Source organism: Nicotiana tabacum, chromosome 4, assembly GCF_000715075.1.
Source record: "Nicotiana tabacum cultivar K326 chromosome 4, ASM71507v2, whole genome shotgun sequence".
Lineage (NCBI taxonomy): Eukaryota > Viridiplantae > Streptophyta > Magnoliopsida > Solanales > Solanaceae > Nicotiana > Nicotiana tabacum.
In genome coordinates this window covers 24,417,350-24,439,380 of record NC_134083.1, presented here as the reverse complement: position 1 = coordinate 24,439,380, position 22,031 = coordinate 24,417,350, and positions in this window count along the sequence as shown.

Below are 22,031 nucleotides of genomic sequence, written 5' to 3'. Positions count from 1 at the left end.
GCAATCATTGCCATAAAATAACCCCATATCGGTAGTCTCTTTTAGATACCGCAATATGTGTTTGATTCCATTCCAATGTATCCTTGTAGGAGCAGAGCTATATCTTATTAAGATATTAACTGAAAAAGTTATGTCAGACCTTGTAATATTAGAAAGATACATTAGTGCACCAATTGCACTAAGATATGATACATCGGGACCAATAAGCTCTTCATTATTTTCATGAGGTCGTAATGGATGTGCTTTATCCATATAAAATCGATTTAAAATCATTTTAGTGTATGTTGATTGATGGACAAAAATTTCATCTTTCATATACTCAATTTGTAGACCAAGATAAAATTTTGTCTTTCCAAGATCTTTCATTTCAAATTTTTTCTTTAAATAGTCTACTACTTTAGGAAGTTCTACTGCTTTAGGAAGCTCCCTAGGAGTTTCAATGATATTTAAATCATCAACATACATGGTGATTATAACAAATTTAGATCCAGATCTTTTTATAAATACACAAGGACAAATTGAATCATTCTTGTACCCTTCTTTCAACAGGTACTCACTCAGGCGATTATACCACATGCGCCCTGATTGTTTCAATCCGTATAAGAATTTTTGAAGCTTTATTTAATAAATTTCTTGGAAACCTTAATATGCTTCAGAACAATTTAAATCCTTCAATGATTTCCATTATACGCATATCACGTTTTTCTTGTATTGCCAAATTAAAATCTAAAATGGCGACATCCACCACAAGAGAACATGTCTCTATATAATCAATGCCAGGATATTTACAAATCTTCTTTTGACACAAGTCGTCTTTATGTCTATCGACTTGACCTTTTTTTTTCGCACAAGAATACATTTATACCTCCACTGGCTTTATACTTTCAGGTGTTGGGACTATCCGTCTAACTTCATATTTTTCAGGTAAAATCAATTTTCATTGCGTATTTTTCATTTGGCCAATCATTTATCTGTCCAAATTTCATGACAGATTTGAGCTCAAGATCCTCGTTAATATTAATAATATTGAGCGCTATATTATATTAACAATATCATCGACGATCATTTTATATCGGTTCTACTATTACCCAATAAAGACATAACTTATTGAGATCTCTTTATCTTATTATTTTCAGGTACCTGAGCCTCTCCCATGAGGTCTTATGAAGTGTTATGTCGTGGTACTCTTCTAGAGCACTTGCCTCCTTATTATGACCATCTTGAACATTTGCTCCTCTCCTTCTTCAAGGAGTTTTATCTTTGGAACCGATTAATCTATTATGCTTTATGCATGTTATGGACTCTATTCATTATGAACTTTATTTTATTTGGAGCATTAGCAGCTGAATATAACATTTAGCTTTGGATCAGCAAATACGTCTGGCAATATTTTACAAATGAATTATCACTTGAACTTCAAGTTCACATTTTCTCGTACAAGGATCTCGATGTACTCATAATAATTCATTACATGCATTACTTTTTCAGCTTCCCATTTTCTCCCCCTATTGTTGAGAATTGAGATCACCAACACATATCTCTAGCCTTATTTGAGGATCCATCTTTGTGCATTGTGGTGGAATAATTAAATCATATAGCACATTCATATTTCTAGATGAAAATTATTTGATTCCTAACCCTGAACCGATTGTGATAGGGAGAACTTATCATAACTTAGCTAGATGCGTATAAGTGCTGTTGTATATTAAATAATACATCACATACCAAATTTTATTTTGGCAATTTTGTTCTCATAACCAATGATTTAGATATAATTGGAGGCATACAATTTCTGCTAAACCAACTTGGATTTAAACCAGTATTATCAAGATAAATCATCATAATTTATATTCTGGAACTGTGCTCTAATAATTTGAGCAATCAATCTTGCAAAAGCCAAACTACAAGTTGATAACAAATGCACATGTGACCATATAATAGATGCATCTATTAAAATCATATAATAGTAAACGGTCCACATGGAAGGTGACTGGGCTTATATATTTATCACCTTTTATTCGTTCCAGAAATCAAAGAATTCAATCCCAACCTTAACCGGTATATCATGAGAATAAGCAGCACAAGAAAATTCTTGAAGAATCTTATATTTCTTCAATATATGCCAATATAATTCTCAATTAATTTTTTCGCATCATAATTGAACCGAGATGGTCAACCGGTCATGCCAACTAATATTTATTTCAATAAACCTCTAGTTTACTTGTAGCTTGTGATTGCATCATCATGCTTATACTTGTGTAGTACAAATAGAAGAAAAGTCAGGTAACTTTTCATATTTACCCAGTATGATTATAGCAATATAAAGATATTCAATCTTCTTTTCATTTTTAGTCTCAATATGCCAATCATTTTGGCTAATATATTTGTAAATCAAAATATTTCTTTTGATACTTACTACAATATTAATGTCATCAACAATTTTATTCATCCGGGTAGAAACAAATTAGTTCTTTCAGAACTCTTAACTGCTTTTGTACTACAAGATCTTTTGTCACACCATCCATATAATGAATGTCTCCTTCACAAAGAGAATCATATCATAATAATTGTCATGTTCAAAATCATCACAAGCAAAATAATTTTTTGCTTTAATTTTGCTTTTAATAACTTTCATAAGGCATGACAAAATATTTTTTTGGCGTATCACATGCATGCGACCAATGATATATTCATGTAACTACACAATAATATTCATTATCTTTCTTTGTCTCAAACCTCCCTTAGAGGTGAGTTGTAGTATTTATCCAACTATGCACAAGTACATTATTATGCATAATCTTTATCATATATATATTTTCACATTCACTTTCAGGAATGAGTATGCAATCTCAATGTTTATCACAAGTCACATTCTCTTCAAAGAATTTCTCCCTTTTTATAATTACCATAGTGATAACTATTATTATTTTGGCCTTTCGCACGCCCACATTCATTGGTCAACCACTTGTCTTTATTTAGACTTATCATGCACTGCTATCACATTCACTTCAAGAATGGAGCAAATCAAGTGGGACAAGCTTCATACTTTTTCATGAAAATTACATTATTTTTTCTTTAGTTATTATTATTATCAATATGGTGCATTAGGACTCAAACCCAATGCCTTACCCATATAAAGGCATGCTAGGCTATAATGCTTTACCCATATAAAAGCATGCTATGCCATAATGCGTTGATAGATAATACGTTAGCATAACATGATATATTTCATTAGGATATATGTCAATTTTGCTTTCAATAAAATACATCATGTTATGGTAAAAATATTATTACTAAATTACCTAAATAATTATCTATCATAGTATGTAAAAGATCAGAACATAGATATACGTTGGAATATTATTTTTGTCCTATAAGAGATGTAGCAAATAAAGACATACCTTTCCAGTTCTTTATTTCATTGGATACAATTAAAAAAAATATTTTTACTAAATACTGCACATAAAGTTAATGCAAAGATATGAAAGTATGAATGAGTTTAGATGGATGTAAAACTTATCTTTGTATTATCATCCAAGACATTTTTCATTGTACTTGATCTCATTGCCTGCTTATAATTTACATAGTCTTGACGTAGAAGATCATGAAATGAGCAATTCGTGCTGATAACGTGTTATAAAATAAAAGCAATTTAGTAAAACATGAACAAGACATGTTATTATGAAATAAAAGCAATTTAGTAAAACATGAACAAGAAATGGAGATAGAGAGAAAGAATAGATTTTCTTCTTCAATTGTATATATTTTCCTATCTATTACAAGGCCTTTATATAGGCATGAAAAGTGAAGAAAAATATGTCATTGAATATGTCATTAAGCATAGAAATATGTCATTGAATATGTCATTAAGTATTTGAGAAGATCATGGAGGAAGAGTAGACATCCACCATAATTTGATTTTTCTTATAACATAGACTATATTATCCTATTTATATTTGACTAACGTATGATACATTTTTTTTTTTTTGCAATCAAAACATATATTATAAGACAACATACTTGTTATTCCGTTATTTTAGAGAATTGATTAATGAGAACAATAACTTTTTAAATGTTAAAGTTCCTGAAAACTTTATAGATTTATGGCTGTGATCTATCTTTGAAATCTAATTGAGAGAATAATAATAAAATAATATACCAATCAATAAATTTCTGCTTTTTCTTTTATTTTCTCATTTATCCCGCCTTTAAGCTACAATCAGCGGGACAGGTAGTTAAGGATCTTTTTCTTGTTGTCCCAGCTTGCAGACTCATAATTTAAAATCCTAGAAAGAAAATAATAATAATAATAATAATAATAATAATAATAATAATAATAATAATAATAATAATATATGATCTGTATTATTCTATGGTCCGTATGGCTACCTAACCAAAAAGGCAAAAAAGGTGAGAAAATATCATCCGTCTGATAAGGTTACATGATTGGATGACTGAACATGAAAATTTTGCTGACGCAGACTCATATCAAGATATATCATAAGTTGACCAATCAGGATGTGACAATTATATATCTTTATTAGTTGCAAAAAGGTGAAGCTCAACACAGAACTCAGGTTACGTGATTTTCAAAGCCATTCCTTATACGACTCGTCTAGGCATGGCTATGGAAATTGGATGTAATGTGTCTGCAGAAGGGGCGAAAAAGAGAGTAAGATAACAGAATAAGGGTGTTTTTGGTACGAAAGCAAATATTTTTTCAGTTTTGTCGTGTTTGATTAGTTTAAATATTTTAAAAAATAATTTTTTTATGAACTCATTTTTTCTTTAATTTTTTACCCCACCTCCCACCCCCAATATCGCTACTGCATCTCTGACCCCTCAATCTCGATCTATCACTCTCCCTCGCCCTTACTCATTTCGTCTAACAATATTTGTCTAAATTATATTTTTTAAAAATATTTTCTGCTACCAAACTAAACACCAAAAAATAAACAAGAAAATCATTTATTTTTCAAAAAGATATTTCCAAAGAAAATATTTTTCAAAAAAAAACATTTTCCTTCATGTCAAAAAAACATCCTTAAGGAAACTGTATTTAAGTAGTGGGATTATAATGTATTTAAGTAGTGGGATTATATGAAATAATTAAGTACCTCTAAGATAAACACGGCCACAATCCAGAATATCTATATGCACACTTGGCATGTAGACGTTAAATTTGATGCAGACAACGTAAAATGAAAGGAAAAAGAAAAAGAGAAGAAGATAATTAAAAGCCTAGAGATTATCCAATTACACGAACTTTTTTCATGTTGGAACGTCTTCAAAAATTCGACTCAATTTAAGTGATAGTATATACAATTACAAGTCTACAACATTTTAAAATTTGAAGATTTCCAACTCATTGCTACTATGAAAGAATTTGAACTTTGTTGTAACATGTTTTTGTAGCATTAAATTTTAACCGTTGCTTAATTAAGTCCACCCTTATAGTTAACATAATCATTAAACTAAATAAATAACTTAAACTTCATGAGTAATCAAATACCACCGTATAAAGTAAGATGTCATGAACATTAATTTTGTAAAACATTTAATGTAAAAAGAAAAAATTAGTACTGATAAGTTAAAAAATTAAAACAATTTCTAAAGTAGTTCTATCACGTCGAATATTAAGTTCTATATTTACACATCAACCAATGAAGCTTATATGTTAAGTTATATGATCCCAAATCTGCCAATGAAAACTTAGACTTGCAGACTAGCGGTCATTATATATATATATATATATATATATATATATATATATATATATATATATATATATATATATATATATATATATATATATAAATATTACACGTGGAGTTAATTATGTGGTTGACATGGCAAGGCACGTGGATCACTAGAAAAGCGACAGCTGGAGAGGAGCACTAAAAGAGACACGAGTCGCAGCAGATACGAACAAATCACCCACGAAGTGAAAAGAAATGGTTGCTCGAGTCTCTTTAAGTTATATGAAGAGGCACCGGTGGAATGAACCAAGACAGTAAAAAGGACAGATTCATGGATCTTCAATTAATGAGCGTGGATGATTACAAACATTACAGAATCTTCACGAACAGTTACGATTATCAATTATAACGTTTCATTAATGTCATTAATACTCATAATGACTCGGTCTTAAAAGGGAAAAGACGTTGTACTCGAAGACCTCTATATAAGGGAAAGAAATATCATTTGTAAAGACACGTTCTGATTATTATTGGAATATAATTACTTTCTTGTGCTTTCTATTGATTACTTTGTCATTTTTTATTCTAATTTCCTTTCTTATTTCTGAGAGAATATTGAATTTCTTGATTATCAGTAATCCGAGTACTTCTAAAAAATAGACTTTGACTGAGAATCTAATTCTTTGGTTAAACAATTTGGTTCCGTTATCGGGAATCTGATAATTTTCTCTTACTTTCCAAATCCCTCTCTCTCAACTGAATCATGGCAAATGTTAATGACAACAACCAACAGGTAGAAGGAACTCCAGTTCCGTCACCTCAAGGAACCCCACGCAATTCAAGAGAAGCATCATCAGAAAGATCCACTACTCATAACAATGAACAACATGGAAATAAATAAACTGTCGAGCAGGATGTTGTGAAGCAGTTAATTGCTGAGTACGTGAATGATGCTCTCCAGGCTTTCGTGAAGGGACTACCAACTATGCCACCCACACCTCCACCAAACAATACTGCAACTGTGAAAATTCCACAATCAGGGTTGGCTAATTCTGGAAGTGGAGGAACTCCCAACGAGTCACGTGATGGGAGACCAGGTACGCCTAATAATTCTGATTTACAAACTTTAATACTAACCTTGCAGAAACAGGTGAAAGAACAAAACGACCTTATTGAGAAAATACCCGGCATACCACCTGTGATCAAAGGAGTTGATTTCGATAAATATTCATAACAACCATAGAAACCAAGCGCAGCTCCATTACCAATTCCCAAAAAGTTCAAAATGCATGACATCCCGAAATACGATGGAACGACCGATCCACGTGACCACGTTACTGCATTTACCACGGGAGTAAAAGGCAATGATTTAACCAAGCAGGAGATTGAATCTGTGCTGGTCAAAAAGTTTGGGAAAACACTTACTAAAGGAGCATTAACATGGTACTCTCTTTTACCTGAAAATTCTATTGACTCTTTTGCTGATCTTGCAGATCTATTTATAAAAGCACACTCGGGTGCACAAAAAGTTGAAAAAAGAATGGAGGATATATTCAAAGTAAAGCAAGGAGATACAGAATTGCTTTGAGAATTCGTAGACAGATTCCAACGTGAAAGAATGTTGCTACCAAGAGTACCTGACAATTGGGCAACCATGGCATTTGCAAGCAATTTAAACGAGAAAAGTTCAGAAGCTACGAGGAGGCTTAAAGAGAGCATACGAGAATTCCCTGCCACGACATGGAATGATGTCTATAATAGGTACAGTACCAAGTTACAGATCGAAGAAGATATCATAGCTCAGTCAAGAGTTGAGGAAAAAACAGGTCCGAGGCGGTCAGAATCTGAGAAGAGGTCTGGTAAGAATAGGTACGAGCCTTATATGGGACCTTCGGGGCGAGAAGCTCGTTCCAAATTCGAAAACGTGCGAGCTGATCATAGGCCCGCAAAAAGAGATTCAGGTTCGTCATCGTCGAGACTCAGAAAAGATCGAGGTGAACTTAACAGAGATGATAATACAAACGCAAGGATTGGGGACTATAATTTTAACGTGAGTACCTCCGAGTTGGTCGATATTTTAAGAAGCATGGGGGATAAGGTACGATGGCCTAAAGAGATGAGATCAAATCCAAATAGAAGAAACCCAGACTTTTGGCGCGAATTCCATAATGATCACGACCATAGAACATCATACTGCAGATTATTACAATGTGAGGTGGAACATTTATTGAAGCAGGGCTATCTGACGGAATTGTTCAGCGAGAAAGGCAAACAAGCTTACAGGAAAAATAGGCAAGAGCCCCCAAAACCTCCGTCTCCAAAGAGAACAGTAAATGTGATCAACGACGGAGAAGAAGTCAACAGCGTAACTTATACAGCCGCGAGAAAAACAACAAAGTTCATAATAACTCACGGGAAGCGAACTCGCCAAACTCTGAAAGACGGCAACATAACCTTTGATGATGCAGATGCCGATGGATTAATGATTCCTCATAACGATGCACTGGTAATATCTTTACTTATACATGATACTAATGTAAAACGAGTTTTGATTGACCCAGGTAGCTCTGTGAATATCATTCTATTACGAGTGGTGAACGAAATGCTGATGGACAATCATGTAGTTCCAAAAGTACGTTCCTTATCTGGGTTTGATAACTAACCGTTATTACAAAGGGAGAGATTGAACTAAGCACATACGCGGAAGGGGTCATCAAAGAAATAAAATTTCAAGTGATAGACACAGATATGGCCTATAATGTGATTCTTGGGAGGCCATGGATTCATGATATGGATGCTGTGCCATCCATATTACATCAGGTTATCAAATTCCCTTCAAAATGGGGAATTCAATAGATTCGAGGAGATCAACAAACTTCAAGGAGCATCAATTCGGTGATACAGCCTAGCCAAAAAGATACGAATGCAAGTCAAAAAGATACGAGAGCAAGTGAGAAAGATGTTGTAAATCAAATTTCAACAGAAATTGTATCAAAACAAACAAACGTGGACTCCAGACCAGATGTAATTCAAGAGCCAGAGGAGAACAAAAACATTGAAAAAATGATTGAGGAGCTTGAAGCTGTTCCATTATTCGAACAATGGCCAGATCGAAGAATTCATATCGGAGCAAGGTTAAACCCAGATAGGAGAGGTAAGTTAATTAAATATTTAAAAGCTAGCGCGGATTGTTTTGCATGGTCCCATTCAGATATGACAGGTATACCTCCGGAGGTGATGACTCATAAATTAAATAAAGATCCATCATTCATACATGTCAAACAAAAGAAGAGGAAGCAAGGATCATTCAAAAATCAAGTGATCGGTGAAGAGGTACAGAAACTCTTAAAGATCGATTCAATACGCGAGGTCAAATATCCTAATTGGTTAGCTAATACTGTGGTAGTTCCGAAAAAGAACGGTAAATGGAAAGTTTGTGTGGATTACACTAACTTAAATAAAGCATGCCCGAAGGATTCATTTCCTTTACCACATATAGATCAATTGATTGATGCTACCGCAGGCCACGAATTATTAAGCTTTCTAGATGCGTATTCTGGTTATAATCAAATAAAAATGGACCCCTTAGATGAAGAAAAAACTTAATTTATTACAAACAGGGGGACTTATTATTACAAAGTCATGCCTTTTGGCTTGAAAAATGCTGGAGCCACGTATCAGAGGTTGGTGACCAAGATGTTCCAAGAACACCTAGAGAAGACGATGGAAGTGTACATTGATGATATGTTGGTTAAATCTACACAAATGGAAGATTATTTTCAACATCTTTCAACTACCTTCGAGATACTCCGCAGATATAATATGAAACTGAACCTAGAAAAGTGCACTTTTGGCGTAGCTTCAGGTAAGTTTCTAGGCTTTCTCATATCTAATAGAGGAATTGAAGTAAATCCTGCACAAATTAAAGCTATTGAAGAAATACATGATATACTCACAAAACAAAAAAGGGTACAAAGATTGACAGGTAGGATTGAAGCTTTGGGGAGATTTATTTCAAGATCTTCAGAGAAAAGCGTTAAATTCTTTTCAGTATTGAAGAAGCAAAATCAGTTTGAATGGACTGAGGAATGCCGACAAACCCTCAAAGATTTGAAGGCATACTTTACAAATCCTCCCCTACTGTCTAAACCAAGGGATGGAGAAAGACTATTTGTATATCTTGCAGTTGTAGAAGTAGTTGTAAGTGCAGTTTTAGTAAGGGAGGACAAAGGTACATGGACTTTATTTACCGATGGCTCTTCAAATGTCAAAGGAGCCGGTTTAGAGTATGAAGTTGTAATTGCAGATGCAGGGGACTTACACTGCTAGAGAGGCACGAATGCAACAATACTTGAAAAAGGTAGGAGAACTGGTCAGGCAATTCCAATCATGGAAGATCGTGCAAATACCCATAAAAGAAAATGCAAAAGCAGTCGCGTTGGCTAACCTTGCTTCAGTTGCAGAAGTAACGAGTGAAGAAAACGCTATTGTAATATGTTTATTTCATTCAACACTTGACCAGGATAAACATGAGGTAAGCTTTAATAATTTAACCTGGGATTGGAGAAACGAGATTGTTAATTTTTTGCAGTACGGGATCGTACCTGAAGGCAAGAAAGAATCTCAAGTGCTTCGACGAAAAGCTGCTCGTTACTGCCTAATTCGAGATAATTTATATCGAAAAATATTTGGCGGTCCTTTAGCAAGGTGCCTTGGACCCAATCAAACGGAGTACGTGATGAGGGAAGTACATGAAGGACATTGCGTAAATCACGCAAGTGGAAGATCTTTAGTTAAAACACTAATCAGGGCAGGATACTACTGGCCTAAAATGGAAGAAGATGGGGAAAATTTTGTAGCCAAATGTGATAAGTGTCAACGATATGCCAACAATATGCATCGACCTGCAGAGTTATTACATCCAATTATTTCCTCATGGCCATTTATGAAATTGGGAATGGATATAGTAGGGCCTTTACCACAAGATAAAGGAAAGGTACGGTTATTATTAGTGTTAACAGATTACTTTTCAAAATGGGTAGAGGCAGGAGCTTTCAAACAGGTACGAGAAAAGTAGGTGAAAGACTTTATTTGACAAAACATTATATGCCGGTTTGGAGTTCCAAAAGAAATCGCATGTGATAATGGCCCATAATTTACAGGCTCGAAAATCACGGAGTTCTTTCAAAATTGGCAAATCAAACGAATAACCTCTTTACCTTACCATCCCGTGGCAAATGGATAAGCTGAGTCAACAAATAAGATTATCATCAATAATTTAAAGACGAGACTAGAAAAATCAAAAGGGAATTGGCCTGAAGAATTACCAGGAGTGTTATGGGCTTGTAGAACCACAACAAAAACAGCCACGGGAGAAACTCCATTTTTGCTTTTGTCCGGTTCAGAAGCTTTAATCCCAGTTGAAATAGGAGAACCAAGCATGAGATTCACATTGGCAACGGAAGAGTCGAACGATGAGGAATTAAGAACAAACTTGGACTTACTCGAACAAAGAAGAGAAGCAGCTTTAATACGGATGACATCACAAAAGCAAATCATAGAACGATACTACAACAGAAAGGCTCACCTCAGGTACTTCAAAATTGGGGACTTCATTTTTAAAAAGGTTTTCCAATCAATGAAAACAACCGGAGCAGGAAAGTTAAATTTAAATTGGGAAGGACCCTATAAAGTTCGAGGTATCGCTGGAAAAGGTACCTACGAGTTAGAAACCATGGATGGTATGGTTTTACCCTCGAGTTGGAATGCTGTTCATTTAAAAAAAATACTATTTCTGAGCAAAAGAAATACCCATGGTCAGGTATCATTCAATTACGATTTTTGTTTTGTATAGTTACAATTATACTATAATTTTAGATGATAGGCAAAAAGCTAGCCCACACCAAATGATGATATTAGACCTGAAAGACACGCGAAAGCAACACTATTCCCGGTCTAGGGTTGCAACCTTTCTGATGGAAATATAAAGGGTTAAGCAGTCATCATCTAAATTATATATACCTCCGAGTCCCGTATGTTTTTCCTTTTCAGGAAATGGACCACATGGAAGGAATAATCAAGTGCTCGAGATTTCATACTTCAAAACTCAAATACTTGGGGGACTATATATATATAAGGAAGAAGAAGGCAAAGAAGACTGGAAAAGTCAGAATTCAAGTCAAGCCTATGGTCTACCCAACAAATCGAAAGTTAAAAGCAAAGTCAAGAGCCAAAAACGCAAGCCTGATTCAAAAACCTATGAAGAATATACTCGTGAATGTAAATTTCAAAATCTTATGAATAGAAATATTTAGTCATGGGTTGAAAGATATAATTTAGTCATGGGTTGCAAGATATAACCTTGAACTTTGTAAAATCTGTTGTAAAGAAAACAGTTTCGAAAGAGTTATAGATAATACTTGAATACATGTAAAGTATTATACAATTTGAAAGTTCGAAAGATACCAAACTTCCTCATAGTTATTCAAAGAAACGTGTGTATTCCTATTTCTTCTTTCATATGTTTACACCATTATGAAGTTGAGACGTGTTCTTCATTAAGTGATTTTATAAAAGGGCCCTCTTTTATAAATCGTGCTTGTTTAAAAAAGTCATAAAGTATTGAAGCATTTTTAATGCATAACAAAAGAGTAGTACAGAAACTCGGAATAAAATATCATAGAAGTTGAACAAAAACTTAGAAGATGATATTATAATAACTTGGTTAAAACTAAGTATGAACTTAGTTCCAACCTAATTGTCTTATACAAAAAACCCCAAAACGGACTAGGAGTAAGATTTTTCAAAATATTACCCCCAAATGGGACCAAGAGTAAATCTCCAAATGTTCCACCAATAAAAAAATAAATAAAAACAACAACAACAATAACCCAGTATAATCTCACTAGTGGGGTCTGGGGAGGGTAGTGTGTACGCAGACCTTACCCCTACCCTGGGGTAGAGAGGATGTTTCCGATAGACCCTTGGCTCCCTCCCTCCAAGAACTCCCCACCTTGCTCTTGGGATGACTCGAACTCACAACCTCTTGGTTGGAAGTGGAGGATGCTCACCACTAGAGCAACCCACTCTTGTCAAAAAAAAGGAAAAACAAAGAAACATTTCAAACTTTCACTGTGGGGCAGAATCTGAACCGGTAGGATGAAGAGTGGCATCATCACTAGAAGGAAAAGCAACTTGAGCAGGAGAAAATTGAACAACAGCCTCACCAGGAGCGATTTCATCACCCTCGGGAATGCCAACCTCAGGTGAAGAAAAGCTTTGACTCTACTGGGTCTTTTCAATCATCTCTCTAGTCTTTGCAATCTCAGCATCTAAGTCAAAGCCTTCCCGACTTACTTCCATTAACGTTTTGAGGCGAGTGTTCAAAAAATCCCAGCTAACATCAACAACGACTTTATCTTTAAGGGCCTCATAATCTTTTTTTCCACTGCTCAACCTGAGCTCTTAATTCATATTTCTCATTCAAGGCAGCATCATAAGAAGCCTGTAGGGGGGCAAGAGATCTCTCTAAAAACCGAACCTTATCTGAGGATACAAGAAGATCTTCTTGACTTTGCGTGAGCATTTGAACAAGCTCCCCAGAGTAAGCTTCTTTTTGGTTTAGCAAATCCTTTAAGCTCCTAATTTCTTCAGAAGCCTTGGAAAGTTGCTCAACAAATGAAGACTCGAGAAGATTCTTGTCTTTGCCTGCCTGATTGGATGAGGCTTTCTCAACCGCTAGTTCTGCTGCCATAACCTTTACTTGTTGCTCTAAGGTGCACTTTTCTTCCTCTAGAACCTCCATCTCAAGTTGAAGTCCCTCGAACTGTTCTTTCCAGTTGTCCGCCTCAGTGTGATAATCATTTATCAACTGCTCTGTGTGGACGATCCTTTTCATCATCTCCGTTCTGATGAGATTGATCTATGTAATGAAAAGAGGAATGTGATACCAGTAAAAGAGAAATCACGTAAAATAAAAAGACAAGGTTTATACCTTTAAAGACGAATGCACAATATCATTCATCCACGTTAGAAAGCTGTGACTTTCAAGTTTTGACTTCTCAACTGGGCCAATCAGTGGTTTCAGCAATACATCAGCTTGGCCAGATTTCTTCAAAAGATTACCATCTTTAGGAATCTCGATGGTAACTTGTTTCATTGCCCTACTGTTACTGGAGAAACCAACTTCAACATGGGAAGTTGTAATAGTAGGGGTAGTCCAGGAAGTCAAAATAGCCACGGGCGGAACAGTGGCAGCAGCAGGAACGAGTAACTGAGGTTCAATCGGAGCAGAGGCATAAAAAGTGGCAAGATGCGTTTCCTCAGATATAAAGCCAAAGCTTTCTTCATCAAACCCACGAGAAAAGAGTTGTTCAGTAGAATCACGGGGTGCAGCAGGCGTCTCTTTATCAAAATTCACTAAGGTAGCATTTTCAGGCTCGGATATGGGAACTGAACTAGGAGGGGGAGTAGCTTCGTCATCTGAAATGACCTGTCTCCTAGCCTATGGCTTACGAACCAACGAGCCTTCGTCCCGTTCTTCTTCATCCTCAGAGTTCTGTGGTCTATCAGCTTTTCTTTTTGATGAAGAACTCAAGATTATCTCTTAAGCCTTTGATAGAGAGAGCCTCGAAGCAGTGATTGAAGCAGCACTCACACCTCGAATAGGAAACCCTAACAAAGAAAGAGGTTAAAAATTTCCAAAATAAACATGGAAGTAAGGAAGAAAATGAAAGAGAAAGTTACCGTGAGTCTTAACTTTCCATCCAAATCTGTTTGGAAGGTATTTCTAGGACCTTTCTTCCATAGGATCAACGGTTAACAATTTCTCTACCCAACTACGAAGATCAGGAATCTCCTCAACAGTTTTCATGGTTGCTGAAAAATAAAAGTAAAACAGTTATGAGATTACAAGTTCTTCACAAAAAAAGAAGAGAAATAAAAGATTGAAAGAAAGACTTACGTGCAAAGTTCCACTTCTTAGGGAAGGGCATGTTCTCTTTACCTACTAACACACTTGTAGGAGTATCAACAAATCGGGCATACCAACCACAATCTTTGTCGTCTTCAGGGCTAACCAAAACCCTCTTACTCCTCGCCATGAGAGTAAACATCCCATGACGAAATAATTTGGGAGAGTAAAGATGAATCAGATGGTAAAAGGTGAAGGGTAAAGAAGCCAAATTTGACAAGTATCTTAGGCATGCCACAACCCTCCATATAATAGGACCAATCTGTCCTAAACACACATCGAAGAAACGACAAAACTCAATGATAACTGGATCAATAGGTGGCTTAAAACCTAATGTGAAGGGATACGTATACACAAAAGAAAAACCAGCTTTAAAGGAAGTGATCCTCTGATTTTCATGGGGGACTAGAATCGGGAAGTCAAATTTCCAATAGCAATCTTTCCGCACAATAGAAACTAAACCCTCAGTAATCTGGGAAGGGTAAACATCAGCACGATTGTGAGAAGTCATGGAAGTGACCTGATTTTTAATTAATTCTCTATCAGTGACAAAGGAAAATTCAGCGGGAATAATCTCGTCGACAGTAGGTTCACGAAGCGGTTCACTAGAATCCCTACTTCTAGCGGAAGATTTATGTGAAGAAGAAGCCCTAGTTCTAGAAGATGATGGAGGAGTAGTACTGGGTTGAGAAGGAGAACCACGTACAGACACTGACCCTAAACTACGTAACCTACCACCTCTCCTACTCCTTATAGGAGCAGAATAAGGGGGAAGTTCATCTACTATGACGACTTTTCGAGGATCAGGATTTGAAGAAGACATAGTTGTATGGGGAAGTAGTACGTAATGAAGAACAAGAGTAAGTTGTGAATAAAGAACACTGAAGAAAGTTTTTCGTAAAAGCAAAGGCAAAGGATGTATTTATATGCAAAAGCAATCGTCATGTAAAGAGGGTAATGATGGAAACGTCATTATGAAAACAGTGACTTCGTGACTGATGCAGCCACAAAAAAGCCGTAAAACCCACTGAAGAGTTGCAGAACCAATCGACGACTGCCACATGTCACATGCATTAAATAGAAGTGACATACGACACATTGGTTCAGAGGAAGATACAATGGTACGTGAGAAACGGTGGCAAAAATTCCCGCCATAAATATGATCCACTTCCCAAATATTCAATTGCTGAATAATTAGTAAGTGGGGTGACTATCTATATTGGTAAAAATAAATATTACACGTGGAGTTAATTATGTGATTGACATGGCAAGGCACGTAGATCACTAGAAAAGCAACATCTGGAGAGGAGCATTAAAAGAGACACGAGTCGCAACAAATACGAACAAATCACCCACGAGGTGAAAAGAAATGGTTGCTCGAGTCTCTTTAAGTTATATGAAGAGGTACCAGAGGAATGAACCAAGACAATAAAAAGGGCAGATTCATCGATCTTCAATTAATGAGCGCGGATGATTACAAACGTTACAGAATCTTCACAAACAGTTACGATTATCAATTATAATATTTTATTAATGTCATTAATGCTCATAATGACTCGGTCTTAAAAGGAAAAAGACGTTGTACTCGAAGACCTCTATATAAGGGAAAGAAATGTCATTTGTACAGACACGTTCTGATTATTATTGGAACATAACTACTTTCTTGTGCTTCCTATTGATTACTTTGTCATTTCTTATTTTAATTTCCTTTCTTATTTCTGAGAGAATATTGAATTTCTTGATTATCAGTAATCCGAGTACTTCTAAAAATAGGCTTTGACTGAGAATCTAATTCTTTGGTTAAACAATAATGTTGTTAAAAAACTAAGATGACAGTATATCCACCTCTCGCTTCCACACCTTCAACACTATAGATGTTACAACTTTGTCATAGAAGAATACAATTGTCCCTACATCAATAAAGGGATTAATCTGTATATGTAAAGTTGATATATATTTCTTATTCAATTATCTCTTTGACTTTCTAAAAAGTTGAAGAAGTTTAAGAAATCTGTGTTCTTTTTAATGGAATAATAAATGTCTTTATTTAATATGTGCATATCTATGTTTTTTTTCTCAATCTTGTTTGAATGTTTCTCCTTACATAAAAAAGAATGTAAAATTATAATACAAATAAAAAAAAATTAAAATATAAACAAAGAAATTTGCACATGATGAAAAAAGTATTTGTTTTTTTAAAAAAAGAAAGTTGCACCCACTTGGGCCGTTGAAGATTTCTATCTTGAAAAACACAATGATTTCATAGAGGAAAAGATGATTTTTTAGATTTGATCATCTCTTTTAAGAGACTTGTAAACTCAATTCTTGTCCTTCATAGTCGCTTGAAGATGGTTTTGCTTAATATTTTCAAAAAGAAAATAGAAAAACAAAAGATCTGATCTTACGTATTGCCATGAATTATTGCATGATTTCTTTTTTATGGTTTTTGCTTTTATCACTTCCTTTAGTGGAATCAACTACCAAATTTTAATTTTAGCAATATTATCTGTTGAGTGTTCCAAGTTGGCATATTCCTTAAAACCGTTTTAGAACTGTTCAACGATATATGTATTTATACATGTTTTGACCTTTAGTATTCATCCAAAATACATTAACGTCAGAAAGAACATGTTATTCATTCATGAATCTTCCATCGATCTTAAAGAAAAGTACATAGATACACCATTTCTCAAAGTCAGAGAGAAAGTAGAAGAAAAAGAAGAAATACAACGCACATTCTGTTTGGAACCTCAATCATAAGAAAATAAAAGGAAAAAGAAACACAGACTCGGTGCATAGTTTCCCGAGCTGTTGTTGATACCATCTCTCGCAAACCGATCATCATTCAAGAGCCTTGTCACGATTCCAATTTCCGTCCGTAGGATGTCGTGATGGTACATAGTATCTAAGATTAGAAAAGATTAACAGACATGCGAAAATAACTGAAATAACAAGTAAACTCTCAAATACTCAGCAATTTAATAAAGAAAACTCCACAACTCAGCATATACAATTTTTCCAAAACCTGATGATATCGAGTCACAAGCTCTACAACGATGTCATAATCATCCCTATACACTAATAAAAGAAGGAAGATATAGAAATAGATAGAGGGTGACTACGAGGCCTACGGACGCCGGCATGTGTACTTTGAAGTCTCCAAGTACGAACTCAACTCACTGATACCTGGATGGTAGGAGGTACCTGGATCTACACAAAAGATGTGTAGAAGCGTAGCATGAGTACACCACAACGGTACTCAGTAAGTTCTAAGTCTAACCTCGGTAGAGTAGTGACGGGGTCAAGTCAAAGCCCTACTGGAATAAATAAGAGACAGAACGAGTAATTTAACAGTGCAATAATAATAATAACAATGGAAATGAAACAAGTAAGGAATATGCCAAATTAACTATACGGAATCAAGGCAAATAATACATCACGTAAGAAAACAAGAAATATTAAGACAAGGAAACAACACAACCAAACACAAATGAAGTAATAGAGAAGTACCAACAAAAGTCACTGCCGAGGTACCACCTCGTAGTCTCAAATCATAAGAATAATTTACAATCTTTCATTATATCACCGCGGGAGCCTTGCATTTAGTTTTAAAAATTATTTTTTCTGAAATAACTTCCCACGTTTTAGCCCACCTTATCACACCATGTGGCTTCTAGTAGTTCCCCTACTAGCCACGCGTATCAAGCCCACCTTATCTCACCATATGCGTTTCAATCCCAAGACCTTATACTACAGCATGCGTATCAATATCACAACAGATCACAAATCACACCTTAAGTACCCAATATCACAACTCGCCAAAAAAGGCAACAATAACAGTGTTTCATAATAAATAGCCCATGGCTCAACCATAATGTACACAAGAGTCTAAACAATAACAACCGGAAGTGAATAACTCAACAGAATAGTATATCACAACTTAACACTTTGCCTCAATGTGAATCACAACCTTTATAACTCAATGGCACTTTCAACAATAAAATATTCCAAGAATAACAACTTCAAGTAAAGAATTTAATGGTTACATAATGAATATGGAATAAAGGAAACGAGAACTTCAACTAAACATGTAGAGTAATTAACAAGTAAGAGATAAGACAAGTAAAGCATGTGAAAATAGACTAATGATGATGAAGATAACATGTTAAGATAACTAAATTAAAGGCATGAGTGGAATTTACATAGCTAAATCGGTAAATTTTCATATTTAGCCCGTGTACACACTCGTCACCTTGCGTACACGACTTTCACACATCACATTTATCAATAAACAATACCAATCCTAAGGGGTAATTCTCCCACACAAGGTTAGGCAAGACACTTATCTCAAAACACGCTAATTCAATCCACTAGTAGGTCTTTTCCTCGATTATCCAACTTCGAACGGCTCGAATCTAGTCAAAACAACTTCATACTATAAATATAAACTATAGGAAACTATTTCGAACCATAAATTTACGATCTTTGCAAATAAATAAAAAGTCAACTCAAAAAGTCAAACCTAGCCCGCATCTCGAAACCCGACCAAAATTATAAAATTCGAACACTCATTCGATAACAAGTTCAACCATACAAGAATTATTCAAATCTGACCCCAAATCACTTTTCAAATCCCCAAATTGTAGCCTAAGAAGTTTCTCAAATCCCCTCCCCCCATGTTTTAACTCAAAACACTAATTAAATGGTAAAAATAATAATATATTCATGTAATTTAACTAAAATTGAGTTAGGACTTCTTACCCCTAATGTTTTCCTTGAAAAGCTCCCGAACAATCGCCACAAACCGAGCTCTCTTGGTCCAAAAATAGATTATGAAATTCAAACCCTCAAAGACCCCTTTTCTGCCTAGCGATCCTTGTTTCTGCAGGCTTGGGGTCGCATCTGCGATGCCGCACATACGGAAAATTCATCACAGGTGCGGTTCCAACTTAAGCTCGGGAGATTTCGCTTCTGCGGCCAGATCGCGCACCTGCGCGTCCGCTTCTGCGGAGAATGCGCATATGCGCTCTCGCACCTGCGGAAGGGTTCCGCTTTTACGACCCTAGGCTTGGCAGCCGTTTCCGCATTTGCGCTTCCTCACTCACTTCTACAAGACTCTGACCGCATCTGTGGTCCCAACTGGGCAAAGCCACAATTTGCTTCTGCAGCTTAACGGCCGCTCCTGCGGCCCAAAGTGCGCAGGTGCGATTGCACCAGATACAGCCCAACTTCATCAATTACACAAGTCCAAATTTGATCCGGATTTAATCCGAATCACCCCCCCTGAGACCTCGTCTGAATATAACAACAAGTTTCAAAACACATAACGGACCTACTCGGGGCCAAAAATCACATCAAACAACATCGATTCTACGAATCGCAACCCAATTCAAGCCTATGAAACTATGAACTTCCGAATTCTAAAACTAATGTTGATTCATACTAAAACAACTCTGATTGACTTCAAACTTTGCACACAAGTCATAAATAATATGACAGGCCTATTCCAACTTCCGGAATCAGAATCTGACCCAGTTATTAATAAAGTCAACTCTCGGTCAAACTTTCCAATCTTCCAAAACCTTAAATTTTCTAACTTTCGCCAATCCACGTCGCAACGACCTACGAACCCCCAAATCAACATTCGAACATGCTACTAAGTTCAAAATTACCATACAGAGCTATTGGAACCGTCAAAACTCTATTCTGGAACCATCGATACAAAAGTCAAACTATGGTCAACCCTTTCAACTTAAAACTCTGACTTAGGGACTATATGTCCCATTTCACTCCGAAACTCCTCGGAAATCAAAATCAAACACTCCGGCAAGTCACACAACCACATTATAACATATGGGAGACTTTAATAAGGGATCAGGGCTAAAATACTTAAAATGACCGGTCGGGTCGTTACATCCTCCCCCTCTTAAAACAAACATTCACCCTCGAATGAGTATAGAGACATACGTGAAGTGGTGAAAAGATGAGGATATCGGCTATGCTCAGTCTCCCAAGTCTCCTCCTCGACTGGTTGACAGCAATGTTCTTCGACCTCAACTTCCGGACCTGCCTGTCCAAAATGGCCACCGACTCCTCAACATAAGACAGATCCTTGTGCAACTTGACTGATCTGAAATCCAACACATGAGACGGATCATCGTTATACTTCTGGAGCATAGACATAATGGAATACTGGATGAACTACATCTAGGCTAGGTGGCAGTACAAGCTTGTAGGCCACCTCTCCAATCCTCTCAAGAATCTCAAAAGGTCCGATATACCTAGAGCTCAACTTGCCCTTCTTTCCGAACCTCATAACACTCTTCACGGGTGAAACCCGGAGCAAGACCTCCTCCCCAACCATGAATGCAATGTTGCAAATCTTCCGATTCGCATAACTCTTCTGTCTAGGTTAGGTTGTACGAATTCGATCTTGAATCAATTTAACCTTTTCCAAAGCATCATGAACCAAGTCAGTACCCAATAGCCTAGCCTCCCACACAAGGCCTCATACGGAGCCATCTGAATGATCGACTGGTAGCTGTTATTGCAGGAAAACTCTGCAAGCAGCAAGAACTGATCTTAAGAATCCTCAAACTCCATCACACATGCACAAATCATATTCTCCAATATCTGAATAGTGCGCTCGTACCATCCGTCCGTCTGAGGGTGGAATGTTGTATTCAACTCAACCTGCATGCCTGAATCATGCTGTTCGGCCCTCCAGAATCGCGATGTAAACTGTGTACCCCGATCAGAGATGATGGATATCGGCAGGCTATGCACTCTGACAATCTCGCGAATATAAACATGAGCCAACTGATCTGAAGAATAAGTAGTCACCATTAGAATGAAATGAGCCGACTTGGTCAACCTATCCATAATCACCCATACTGCATCGAACTTTCTCTGAGTCTGTGGGAGCCCAACAACAAAATCCATAGTAACCCGTTCTCATTTCAACTCTAGAATCTCTAGCCACTGAAGCAATCTCTAAAATCTCATACTTCACCTGATGATAATTTAGGCACCGAGCTACAAATTTCACTATGTCTTTCTTTATACTCTTCCACCAATAGTACTGCCTCAAGTCCTGATGCATCTTAGCAGCACTCAGATAAATGGAGTACCGCGAACTGTGGGCCTCCTAAAGAATCAACTCACAAAAACCATCTACATTGGGCATTCATAGTTGACCCTACATCCGTATCACACCGTCATCCCCAATAGTGACCTCCTTGGCATCACCGCGCTGAACTATGTCCTTGAGGACAAGCAGATAGGGGTCGTCATACTGACGCTCTCTAATACTGTAATGACCCGACCGGTCGTTTCGAGCATTTGTACTTTGCTCGGTAGTT